Source organism: Protopterus annectens, chromosome 1.part2 (assembly GCF_019279795.1).
Source record: "Protopterus annectens isolate FY-2018-M chromosome 1.part2, PAN1.0, whole genome shotgun sequence".
In the NCBI taxonomy this organism is placed as follows: Eukaryota; Metazoa; Chordata; order Ceratodontiformes; family Protopteridae; genus Protopterus; species Protopterus annectens.
In genome coordinates this window covers 37,134,441-37,148,659 of record NC_056727.1, presented here as the reverse complement: position 1 = coordinate 37,148,659, position 14,219 = coordinate 37,134,441, and positions in this window count along the sequence as shown.

Sequence of the window (14,219 nt, the reverse complement as noted above, 5' to 3'; positions counted from 1 at the left end):
GATAAAAATAAAAATAATAAACTCGGTGATAAATCAAACTGCACTTTAATGCAGAAATTCAGTAAAAATCCAGTAAGCGCTTTCGTCTTTTCATACACAAGACTTCTTCAGTTTTTCTGCTGTTAAAAAATCATATTGTTTTACTGATTCCTTAATTAAGGAATGGTTTTATACAGGAAGGATCACAGAGGATACTAAGAAATATATTTCAAATGCAGCTCCTAAATTTAGTAGAATTTTTGGCTTGGCTAAAATACATAAAGATCTGGAAGACCCTATGTTCAGGCCTATAGTAGCAAGTGAAGGGACCAAAACTGAAGCCATTTCTATTTTTGTAGACAAACATTTACAAAAGGTAGCGGTCAGAGGTAGTGCTTATATTAAGGACACCTTTGATTTTATTGGACACATCAAAAAAGTGAATGTTATTGAGTCAGACATTTTAGTCACTTTAGATGTGAAGTCTTTATATACAGTTATTCCCAATGAAGAAGGAATGGAAACAGTGAGATTAGAGCTTTTAAGTTCAGGTTTGTTTTCCAATAATACTACTAGTTTACTTATGGAAATGTTAGATGTTATTTTGAGCTACAACTACTTCAAGTTTAAAGATGATTTTTTCCATAAAAAAAATGGAGTAGCAATGGGTGCAACGATGGCACCCAGTTATGCCAACATTTTCATGAATGGTTGGGAGAAAAGACATATTTTGATTGATACATTCAAAAACAATATACTTTGTTACAAACGCTTTATAGATGGTTTGTTTATTGTTTGGAGAGGAGGGCTGGAGTCCCTTGAATCTTTCTTGCTGTATATAAACAGGGTTTGTATGTACTTGAAATTTACTTCAGTTTTGAATGACAAAAGTATTTCATATTTGGATGTAGTAGTGTATAAAGAAAATGGCAAGTTAGCTACTAAAATTAACAAAAAGAATGTGCAAAACAATGCATATTTACACTTTTCAAGCATGCATCCCAGATATATGAAAGAAAATATTGTTAAGGGTCAACTGATGAGGGCGCATCAACTTACTTTTGATGATGCTGATTTTATTAAAGAGAGCAAAGCTATATGTAACAAGTTTGTAGCTAGAGGCTATTCAAATGAATTAGTGAGAAGTAAATTTAGTGAAGTCAAAAGAACAAGAGAAAATTTAGAAGTTTTTTCTAAGAAAAATATCAACAATGACTTTGGAACTGCTATGCAAATATCGAATAGTGTAGATTCAGAAGCCATCAAACAGATTATCAGAACAAATTGGAAAATTTTGAAGAGCAGTGAAGAAGTACTAGAAGCAGTTGGTAATGATCCACGCTTTCTGTACAAAAAAGGGAATGAGTTTTAAAAACTTTTTCCAAAGCAGTTTGAATCCCAGGTCTTTTAGTACAAGAGGCAGGATGGAAAAATGTTTGGCATGCAATTTCTGTGATTTAATTTATGAAGGAGTCAGTGAAATTGTTATTAATGATGTAAAAATATATGTCAACAAGGTTTACACATGCAAATCAAAGTTTATTGTTTATCTAATTGTATGTCAGTCTTGCAATGCATTCTATGTTGGCCGTACTAGTAGGGAGCTGTTTAAAAGAATGTATGAACATAAAAGAGCTGTGGAAACTGGCAATGAAGCTAATGCTTTAGGTAAACATTACAAAATGGGGGAGTTGTAAAATCAATTTTAAATTTTTGTTTTTGGGAAATATTGCTGACTATGAGATCAAGTTGAATGCTGAGGAGGAGTTGGGATGGTTGGAATATACATGGCAGGTTAAGCTGAATGCCTGCTATCCCCCTGGGCTAAACAACAGAGAAGATTTTGTAGCCTATTTGAGAAAGAAAGGGTTAAGACATTAATTGGGAATGTCATGTGATGATATCTTTTAGTATTTAATGAATGAAGTGAGAGGTTTTAATTCAGTCTGAAGAAGTCTTGTCTATGAAAAGACGAAAGCGCTTACAGGATTTTTACTGAATTTCTGCATTAAAGCACAGTTTGGTTTATCACCAAGTTTATTATTTTTATTTCTATTTTTAACTTTAAACCACAAGTTTACTGGTGTCTTTACTGTAGAATTACTGTTTGATATATTTATACTATTTACGTTTAACTATGTATTTAAACTTTTCTGAGATTTACTGTCTGACAGAACTAGAAAAGAAAAAAATGAGTGCTCACATAATTAAGATTTGAAGGTATCCTAGCATCTTGCAGCTTTTTTAACTTTTTTTTCTTGGCTCTGTGACTTCATACTGAAAACTTGAAAGTCTGGCATGTGTTTTGAAGATGGTAAAGCACATTGCTGTTAACTGGATAATTTCTTTAACATTAGTACCTTGGAGAGTCTGAACATCTTTGAGACTTTTCTGAAGTAATGTTCTGAAGGATTATGAAGATTTTCTGAACTACTGCTCCTCTGTTGAAGGTACTGCAGATGTTACTGGAGATTTTCTGAAGTAGTGTCCTGAATGAACACTGCTGCTCTGTAGCATACATGTAGTCTGACTGCTGATGCAAGGCTGCTATGGGATTTTGTGACTTACTTTAACTACCCCCCCCCCCCACTGATGATGTCTCACCATTGTAAGAATTGATATGACTGTAGAATACTGGAATGACCTGGACTGACTGGAAGAGACTGAAATGAATGTGTTTATCTAGTAACAGGGTTGCCTGACCTTCTCTAGCATGAGTGATTGATTGAAAGCACAGGGGCTAACAGGATTGGGTAGTAATTTGAGCTTTTATATTCTTCCATCTTTTCTGGTATCTCAGCCCTGTGTTTGCAGGTTGGTACACTTGTTTGCGCATTGCACACTGCAGCTGCACTGTTTTAACCCATTGCAAGGTATCTCAGTTGCATTTTTTCCCTTACCAGCACTCCTGTGTAACTTCCGCCCTCCCTTGCAACTACTGTGTTACTTTTATCTAACCCTACTCACACCTATAGGTACTCTGTTCTGATAGTACCCACTCTACCATCCTCGGCATCTCTTCAACAGATTTTGACAACCATGGATGGACAATTTTCTGAGGTTTCTCCTGCTAGTCTGGTTGATATGGGCATCCTGAGACAGTGTAGTAACTACCTCATGTACACAGACAACCCTATTATTCTACCATCTAGGAACACAATATGTGAGAGATGCGATTACATTAAGAACCTGGAATCCTTGTAGTCTCAATCAGAAGCCAGTACACCTGGCACTGAGAAGGTTGTCTGCACAAGCACTACAAACACCACACCTCAAACACCACCCACTCCTGTGCAGTACATTCCTACATATGCGGAGGTTCTTGACAAAAACATACCTAAACAGAAGAGACCTCCAAGAAAAAAGCACACATGCACATCACAACACACTGCACCAAGCACCACACATAGTATGCATGCCTGTGTCTCACAGCCTCTAAGGCCTAGCCACAAACCTAACATACTTGTCATAGGTGACTCTATTGTGAAACACACACATGTGCCCGTCACCAGGCTAGACAAGGAGAAAGTCACGGTAAGTTGCTTATCAGGTGCTGGAATCCACCAGATTACTCATGCACTCAAGTATCTCAACAACAGGTACTGTTATGACTCTGTCATAGTCCATGTGGGTGTGAATTACTTCAGCCGTACCTCTCTGACTATATGACGAGAGACATGATTGAGCTTGCTGAATATGTGTCCCAGACAGGCATGCCCCTAGCCTTAAGCAGCATCCTATCATCACACAGAATGATGCCTCAATACAAACAGAAAATGATTGACTTTAACAATTGGCTTAGTTTCTGGTGTCATTCCAAGGGGATCCAGCACTTGACAGCCTGTGAAGGCATGATTGACCGACCACAATGCTTTGCCAGAGATGGCCTTCATCTGTCAACCCTAGGCTTGAGGCTTCTGGCAAAGGCACTTGCCTCCCCCATAGTGCCTTTTTTAGACAAAGTCACAAGGACAAAATTACCAATGTCAAAAAGTCTTCTAAATGAAATTTAAAGGTCATGCTGCTAAACACTAGGAGTCTTAACATGAAACTGCACTCATTGCAAGCATTTCTTGCCCTGGCAGATGCTGAGATTTGTGCAGTTACTGAAACCAGGTTCAAAGCACCGGAGAGCACCCCAGCCTTACCAGGTTACTTGTCCTACCATACTTTCAGACCCCAAACAGAGAGCTACAAAGCCAATGCAGGTGGAGTTTCAATATTTATCAATGACATACGCAGCTCCAGGCTGTTCAAACAGTATGAAGCACAGGAGACACTCCAGGTGCACTTAACTGTTAACAAAACACCTATTCAAATCATAGCTAGCTACAGACCCCTAACCATGACTCAGGAGACCCCACTCCGCCTATCTGGACATACTTGAATCCATCAAGATTCAAACCTCTACTGTGATCGTGGGCAACTTTAACTACCCGACCATAGAGTGCAAGACCTGTTCTATTCCAAACACAAATGTCCAGAGTTTCCTCGACTTCAACAATGCCAGTGCATTGGATCAGCTGGTTGACATCCTGGACCTGGTACTAACCAACATGAGTAGCCACTGTAGCACTCCTACAGTGTCATCCTCCTTGGTAAGATCTGACCATAAAGCAATCACTTTTGAAGTCACCATCTCCCCTGACCCCCCCCCCCCTTGCCAGGGTCGAACAAAAACATTTCCAAAGCTGGCTACAACCTCCTGAGAGCAGGTATAAGCAGCTTCACAGCCACCATCCCTTCAGTTGGAACAAACACTAATTTTTCAATCCTACAGCACAAAACTGTATGAGCACCTATATAGCTGCTTGGAATCAGCAATACCTGACAGGACCAAGTCATCTTCTTCAAGGAAGAGTATACCTGTCTAGTGGACATTAGCAATAAACAAACTCTATAATAAAAGGAAAAACAATGCTGTTCAGGGCCAAGAAGGAGCAGGTGCCAAGTTGGAAGCAATATCTTTGCCTGAACAAGTAAATAAGGTCACTGGTAAATTCTTCTAAGGATAACATCCACTAAGGATTATCACAAGACATTCTTCACATATGTTAACTATCTCAAAAGTAACTCCCAAATCTGATCTGAAATGGTGGTCAAGAATACCACCTACATAAATGCCATAGATATAGCCAACCTGCTGGCAAACAAGTTCAGTGCAAATTCACCCCCCCCCCCGTCACCCCATCAGTAAACCAGGACACCCCCAGTACCTCCCCTCATCACCAGGTAGCAGGTCATTAATGCCCTCTCAAAGGCAAAAAATACAGCCTCCATGGGACCCAACAACATCCTTGGCTGTGTCCTAAATAAATTCAGGCAAGAGCTCTCAGCACCACTAAGCACCGTATTTAATCAAAGAATGTGCACTGGCTTCATCCCAGCAGAATGGAGGACAGCCACTGTCATTCCTCCACACATAGCTGGAGCATCCATCGACCCAGGCAATTATAGGCCCATCAACCTAACTAGCCTGATCTGCAAGGCCATGGAACACATTATCATGGACCTTATAAGCAATGACATTGGCAACCTCCAAACACTTGATCCCACACAGTTTGGTTTTGTCAGAGGGAGATCATGCCTGTTAAACTTGGTTGCCTTCTTCAAAACAGTCACCAAAGCCATGGATGAGGGGAAGAAAGTGCACACCACCTACCTTGACCTAGCCAAAGTCTTCGACACTATTCCCCACTCGGGCATAATAGATAAACTCTCCCAGCTAGGCATCAACTCGTATTTTAGCAGATGGGTAGCTAACTGGCTCACTGATAGAACCCACTCAGTCAAAATAGGGGAAGCCAGCTCTAGTAGTAGACTCATAACAAGTGGCGTGCCCCAAGGATTGGCTTGGAGCCTCTACTGTTTCGGATATGCTTTTCTGAGGTGCAAGCCAAAACCAGTGGTTTGTGGCTGACCAAGTTTTCAGATGACTGCAAGCTGTGAAGTCATAAATTCCCCTAATGATGTGAACATCCTCCAAGAGGGCCTTACCCAAACAAATGACTGCTGTGAGATGCATGGCCTCATACTGAATGCCAAGAAATGCACCATTATTCCCTTTGGGGAAAATGGCATCCCCGCTAAGTATCACATTAATAACAATGTACTAAGCATGCAATCAGTTGTGAGGAACTTGGGCACCCAGGTTGATTAGCAACCTGTCTTTTAACCAGCACGTTGCATCAGTTGAACAGAATGCTTTCTACATGGTCCACTTTATAAGTAAGGGTATTTCATCCAGGAACAAGGAGGTCATAACATCCCTGTTCTCCTCCCTTATCAGGCCCATTATCAAATACAATGCCCCCTTTGGCATGTACCTTGCCAAACACATGTAAAAGTTGGTGAGACCACAGAGGTTCCTGACCAGGAAAATCCAGGGTCTCAAACGCCTATCCTATACAGATAGGCTAAAAGCCCTGTCCCTCTACTCAGTCTCATACAGACTACTCAGAGGTGACCTGTGTCTGGCATGCAAGACCATCTCAGACTCAGCCTTGATGAAGTTTCGGCATATCCGTAAGTCAGACTCCACTCGCATAACCCACATACAAGGCCTCAACCTGGTCTGTGACATTAATAGAACTTGTTGGTGGGATAGATTTATGTCCCAATGACTCCCCAATCTGTGTAATAAACTCCCTGTCCATGTCAAGCAGAGTACCTCACTAGCCCTCCTTAAGAGGAACTTGGACGACTGGAAGGGAAACAGAAAATATACCCCTGGGATTCCACCTGTGTCCATGCTGGACAGGGAAAATAGGCGCTGACTTTGTGGGAACATGGATGAAATTCTTGGCTAAGCTTATAAAGGCCTGTGGGCCAATAGCCTAGTATCGTCCTATAAACCTGTACTGAACAGGTGCCAGTCTCTCATTTATGTGCCAGATTTTCTTGTACTTTTCAGAATAAAGTCTGCAAATACTGTAGTTCAGGTAATAATGTTTTATTATGTACAGTGAAGGTAGATTTCAACAATATCCGAATACTGTCTCCAATAACAGTATTGATAAACTGAAAAAGTCCTCTGCATTCCTATTCTTCAGATTCCTTTTCACAGGAATAGTATAATTACTCTTCTGGACTGCTGTAAATTTACCTGACTTTTGCACTCATATTGGAGTGTCTGTACTGCCTTTTGAGAACTGCACTGTCATGACTTTCTGCATATCAGTCCAAACAAACTCACTCAACTAACTGTATCTGAATTATTTCTTAATAATACCAAAACCCTGCACATCTCTACATGTCAGTTTAGCCTTGGTTACCAAGCCTTGTAGCGTACAAACAAAATGTGTTTACACTCAAATGTACAGCACATTCTGTTCTTATCAGTATTCTTGACTGAAGGTTATTTTCACTGATAAAAAGTGCATTCACTATAACTGTATACAAGCTGTGAAGCCTACTTTAATATGGCTACATTTTTACACTTATGCAAAGAGAATACTGTATTTTTGTACATTTAAATGATACCAGATCTAACATATCTATCTATCTATATATATATATATATATAAATATATATATATATATATATATATATATATATATATATGTGTGTGTGTGTGTGTGTGTGTGTGTGTGTGTGTGTGTGCTTCTGCATGTGTTTTACATGTATCCATTTATTATTGATTTTTTTTTTAGGTTCTGTCACACAACTATGCTTGTGGTGTGGTCCCTGTCATTGGCCCTGTCAGTACCCCATCGACCTTCAATCCTTCTTCTCCATTAGATGGCAGAGATTATGTGTTGGAAGATGACCTGGTGGTATTTCAATCTGTCTAGCACTTACTGACTAGAAGGGAGGGGTTCTTGTTCCCTCAGCTAATGTTACCAAGTAGTCAAAAGTTATCTTGCCATGGGAATTGAAGTTGTTGATGAGGGAGATCATGGACTGTCATCTTAAAACCCACAGTGGCTACATGGCAATATACTTCTGCAGCATGCAGTGTTGTTCCATTGCCTGGCACTGTCATTTCCACCATATGAGGCCCATTGTAGGGCAATCACAGTGATGACTGTCTTCTTCCTCTGTCTAGCCTAGGCAGTATAGTCAGACGTGGGGTTCCTCTTCTTTATGTGACACCTCCCTCCTTTGTTTGTTGTGTAGTATTCCTCATCTTTACTTGTTGTCTCTCTGTCCATAAATATATCCACTGCCAAACTTCTGATTTGCGTTAGCTCCTCTCCTATCGGTCTTTGTATTTTATGTTTGTTTGTTTATGTGTACCTGCTTTCATACCTTTACCATCTTTCCTTCCTCTGCTTTAAACTTCCAGAAACTCCTATTAAGCTTCTGAAAGGCTAAATATTTTTCAGTGGAGGACTAAACCAAGCATACTAATATGATATCAATGCAAGTATGTTAAATTTAACTGGTCTTTAATAGTATGTAGATATGCAGTTTGTCCCAGTGATTGCAAATTACATATATCTTAACACTTTTTAGCTGCTACTCACTTGAGATCTTGTTAAACAAATGTATATGTCACTTCTGTGCATCTTATCAAAATAAGAAAGGGTCTGCCTCAAAATACACTGCACATAAAATCATATTCTACATTTCATAAGTGCGCTAAGAAAAATAATGCAAGTTATTACAGCCCATGCCTTAGTTCTCCATAAGGAAATATTGACACAACAGAATGAAACATGAATAAATGCATGATTAAAACAATATATTGCATTAGCATTATAAGTTTTTTGTGCCTGCTTATAAAGGGAAAACAATAGTTATAATGCAATATATGCAAATCTGAAATGAGAAATTCATTCTTAATTATTTTTATAAATGCATAAAAATGTGCCAAGTCTCAGCTCCCTCATGCTTGCTAGCTTATGGCAGGTGGTCTAATAAATAATACAAATATTTGTTTTTAATGACCCTTTCAGTCTACATCATACTGTTATTCGGTAGTCTAGAGAGCTCGCTCAGTATTTGTTACAAAGCCTGACGTCAGCAAACTGCTCTCATTTCTCGTGTCAATAGCAGTATCATGTTTGAAATGTAGATAGTCAAATGGCTCTAACTAAACGTCATGCAGAAGTGTTGATGCAGTCAGCAATTCTACCATCTGTTGTACATATTTGCCATGCAAGATTACAAAAGAAAAAGTATAGAAAGACTGTAGTTATTTATGGAAGTTAATGTATATTTAGTGGCATATTTCACTGATGTGATAAAGAGTTAAGAAGGATATTTAGGTCTAGCAAGCTCAATATATTGTCTTTGTTATATTAGGTATGATAACCACATGCTCTGCTTTTCATCGTTTATGTCTATGTTAAAAATAGTTGACTTAGTTTTGCTCATTTGCCACACATAACTTTTCTGATCCTTGAAATAATTTGCTGTGTATGTCAAATAACACTATCCATTTACTGACAACTCCAGGGACATGAAATAGAGACATAAAAGTACAGACTGGTAGTAGTTAAAAAACCATCAGCAGCTGCTCATTACTTTAAATGTAAACAGTATTTACAACAAGCAATAGAGGCATCCATTATAAACATCACATTTTCTACTGCAGTACGTCTCATTGAAAGGTTTTACAGAAGAAATCTTTCATAGCACAAGCCAACATTATATACAGTTTTTTACTTAGCTTTAAAAAATCCTGGATATTTTCTGATGGATAGTGGTTTGCTGGAAAATGGACCATTAAGAGGATGAATTATTTCTGTTGTTTTGGTTTCTTTTTCCAGACTGATGTATAAAATATAGAATCTTATAGCAGATAGGAACTCTTTGGCCACTCAGCTGCTAGTTTACCTACATACTAGGCATTTTGTTTCCATTTTCTACCTTTTGCCATCTTAAACTTATATATTTGTTTTAAACAGTACCTAGATGAATTGTATGCCTTCCTTTTTCCCTTTCTATTTTTACTTCTAAATGTATTTATTTATTTATTTTATTTTATTTTACATTTGTTGACCGGGCTAGTCCAGCTGGATATATGTCCACTTTCAGTGGAGGCCCGGGGAGAAAAGCTCCAATGGTATTACAAGTAATTCACAGAAACAGGCAAAACAAGGTAAAAATTATAAACACATTGAGTCAGAACATGAGATACACGTGCCGACAGGCATAAAGCCAGACAGTCTAAAGCCAGTGCATATTAAATTGCTGTATTCTTATTTTACATGGCTTCTCATTCAAAGTGTGCTTTATTTTTGCTGCCAGTCTTTGAGCTATCTCTTCCATGCCAATGTTCTTAGAAAACTGAGGTCTCTAGGACTGCTCATGATAATTCTCATGACTGTTCTTATCTATGCCCTGGGATTGTTGAGTCACTGTTTTCCACTAGTGATGTGTCTTCCTGTACATCTCTGTATTATCCTAACTTTCCTAGCTGGTTTCTTGCATTAAATGCTTAGCTTTAAATCACCACATATAACTAACATCAGGGCACTTTCCTTTTTATCTAGTGCTGTTTTCTCGCATCTAATGTTAGTGTTTTTCTTGTGTTTTGCTTCAGACGTTAACTTCATCGCATCATTTGTGCAATACGTTTGAGCTGCTGTGCCTGAGACATTATTCTCTTCTTGAACAGCCTCTTGTAATTCTCTCTGCTACTTTATTGGTATAATCATGGTATTATCACATGCAAATGACTGCTTAATGACAAGTAAGTGAGTACAATATGCTAATGAGAGGTGTCAGGTATTCAAAGAGTAAATTTAATGTGGTGGCATGATTCAGAAGTATAAAAGTAATTAACTATGGTGATCAGTTTTACTAAACACTATAATTTTTCTCTTCATAACAGTATCATTCAGGCTAAGATGCTTGTTGTAACATCTGCATGTGTGAGTGGATGCCTTGGGAGCTACTATCTGAAATGTTACATTACCAGATCCATGTTACAGAACAGCGATAATGCCATGCTATTTTATTTCTACCACGCTCACACTGCTAGAGTATCTATACTCCCCAACCATGTCAGTCACTTTGTGCAATACTGTTTTGTTTAACATGATGTTTTATTTTTTGTTCTGACTAGTAACTGTTTTGTTTAACACAATGCTTTATTTTGTTTCTTACTAACTGTTTTGTTTAACACACTGCTTAAATTTTTCTGACTACTAATAATTTTGTTTAGCACAATGTTTTATTTTTTTCTAACTACTACACTAGGTTTAGTCTGTCTGTCTGTTTAGCAGGGATGAGGCTGACACTGATGGAATGCCTTTGACTGAACAAAGATGATATCAGGGCTTTATCATGTACAGCAGTTAAAATACCATCAATTTCAAAAGTGAAACTTTGTCAACAACTACTCTGTGAACAGTGACATCATAACTGAGCCAGCAGATATGTGCCACCTTTTCAATGAATTAAGAGGGAAGCAAATGCTGCCTATCCCCGTGGACACAAAGGTTTGTCTGCAAACTTGTTATGGGGACCTTTCCCTGTCTGATAGGGGATACCTTAGGAGTTAAGCAGCACAAGTCCCATGAATCTCCTACAATTTTATTGATATCGTGCTATGGCATGTAAGTAGGCTCATAGGTCCACAGGTGCTTACTAAGCTATTGATGTTTGAGTATTTATTTATTTATTGACATTTGTTGACCGGGAAAGTCTACTGGATCAGGAAACCATTTTCATTGGAGGCCCGGGGAGAAAAGCTCCACAGACATAAAATGTTACACAGTTATTAATATACAGAGTAAGCAGTACAGAAACAGTACAAAAAGATCCACTGTTATAAGATAATTAGACAGTTATTAGTATACAAGAGAAACTGAGACAGAAACAGTGCAAACATTGAGATATGCAAAGGGGTACTAACATATAAACATTCTAATTACAGAAGACTTATTTACATTTATTCAATTCACATGAAAGTAATCTATGAGCCTAGTATACTTTAATATATATTATAACTACAGAAATTAGATGAGTGTGTCATACTGCTTGACGTTGAGGTATCCGATGGGGTTGAAAAGTTTGTTATTCTTTAGAGTATCTTTAGAAGCATAGCCATTTTCTATGATATGCATCTGTCTCTCCACTGTGTTAATAATGCAAAAGAGGTTTAGATCTCTTGAGTGGGTGTTCTTGTGCCCATTGGACCTAGGAATATGCAGTAGATCTGTCAGGAGAAACTCTGTACATGAGGCAGAGATCACCTGTCAGTAGTCTGTATGGCATCAGGAAGCTGGACAAAGCTTTGAGATGGCCTGCACAGATTTTACAATTTAAGCCCTTTATTTTCTTCATAAAAAGTGCTGCATGCTTCCCCCATGTCATATGTGCACACCTCAGTGGTGTGTTGGTCCTCTGATGCCTTTTGTGGCTATGCTATTTGGGTACGTATTCTGATTTCTTTGACTTTTTCTGCAATCGGAGCTACTCTGGCTTTTTCTCTTATGTCCTCATTTCTTTGTCTGTCCCACAGTGTCATCTTACCACCTATCTCAGGCACTTCATCTCCATCATCTCTAACTTCCTCAGCTGTTCAGCCTTTACTGCCCAGGTTTCCATGTCATACAGTAGTACCATTTATACTACTGTTTTGTACACCCTACTTTTCAGTTTATTTGGCATGCTTCTGTCATATACTACACCTGACAGTCTGTGCCAGTTGGCTGTAGCCCCTGTGATTGTAGGTTTGACCTCCTCATTCAAACTTCCCTTCTCCTCAAGTACCCCTCGTAGGCACTTGAAGACGTTAACTTGTCTCACTACTTTGCATTCAACTTCAGTTCTCAGCTTCTTCTGAATTCCATTTCCTGCCATTACAGTTATCTTATCTGTCCAGAGTTTCATGCCACGTGCCTTCACTTTTGCATTGTATTCCTCTATCCTTTGCTGAAATTCTTGCTCAGAGTCTGCCTGTAATGTGACACTATCTGCATACAGCAACTTCATTGAACTGTTGTCTCCAACCTGTTTGCTAATCCAGTCTTCACCAGTATGTACAGCAGTGGGCTCACAGCTGAACCCTGGTGTACACCGCCTCCCACTGGGAACCCCTCTGTAAGACTGATCACCATTCATACTTGAGTCAGTGTGTCCTTTTATATAGCTTGTACTAATTCTACCAATGTTTATGGTACTTTGAATCACTGCAGGACTGCACAAATCAGCTTTCCTGGAACCTTGTCATATGTTTTCTCCAAGTTTAGGAATGGCCAGTTAGACTCTCTGCTCATTTCTAGCTTCTTTTCAACTATCTGTCTCACTGCAAACATCAGGTCAGTTGTGTTGCATCCTGATCTAAATCCAAACTGCTCATCTGCCATCTGACTTTCTGCTACTCTACATATTTATTTAACAATCACCGTCGCCAGAAATTTCATGGAATGTGACAGGAGTTTGATGCGTCTGGACTGCCCACAGTAGTAAATTTCCCCTTTGTTCGTGAGACTGGCACTAGTATGCTTATTCTTCAGTCATCTGGGATGTGCCTTTCTCTCCACTCTGTTATGAATACCCTCAGGATCCATTGCTCCTCTATCTCACCCAGTATCTTTATAATATCTGTTGTGACCTCGTCTGAGCCTGCTGCTTTCCCTGACTTTATTTTCCTTAGTGTTGTTCTTACTTCTTCTAGGGAGGGCTCTTTCTCTTCTCTTATATGTGGCTGGGTCCAGAGAAGTACAGTTTCTGTGGAGTTTTACACATCCAGAAACCACCAAATCTGTCCTGTGGACTGGTGAGCGGGTTGTTGCTGGCATCCCTTATGAAGGGATTCTGTCTTCGCATTGCAACCTGATATAGTTTCTTTGTGCCAACGCCTGACTTACTTTCCAGAAACTGGTAGAGTGCCTCTGATGCCTTATTCTTTGCTATTGCAACTGCTTCTTAGCCTGGTCCATCTTTTATATCTCTCACTTTTTTCTGCCATACTTTTTTCTGTTGATGACTTCCAGGACTTCTACATTCCAACACCTGCTTTCCATATATACCTTATTTCCATATCTGGCTCGGCTGCCTATCTGTTCTGTAGTCATCATAGTTGCTGTTTTGATGTGCGACCATTCTACCTCAACTCCACTTAGTTCCTCTTGTCTCTGAGTAATTCCTTGAAATGTTGTGGTTTCTCTCCAGTCAACGTCTAGGTCTTCAGCTGTCTGTTGACCTTAGAGCATTCTATAATAACTGCCTGCAACTGATTGTGGCAACTAGTGGTTTATGCTGTGGGCTGACTGTTTCATAGGGGATGACTTTGCAATCTATGATTCTACCCTAATGCCCTGTCCATAGTAGAGAAAGT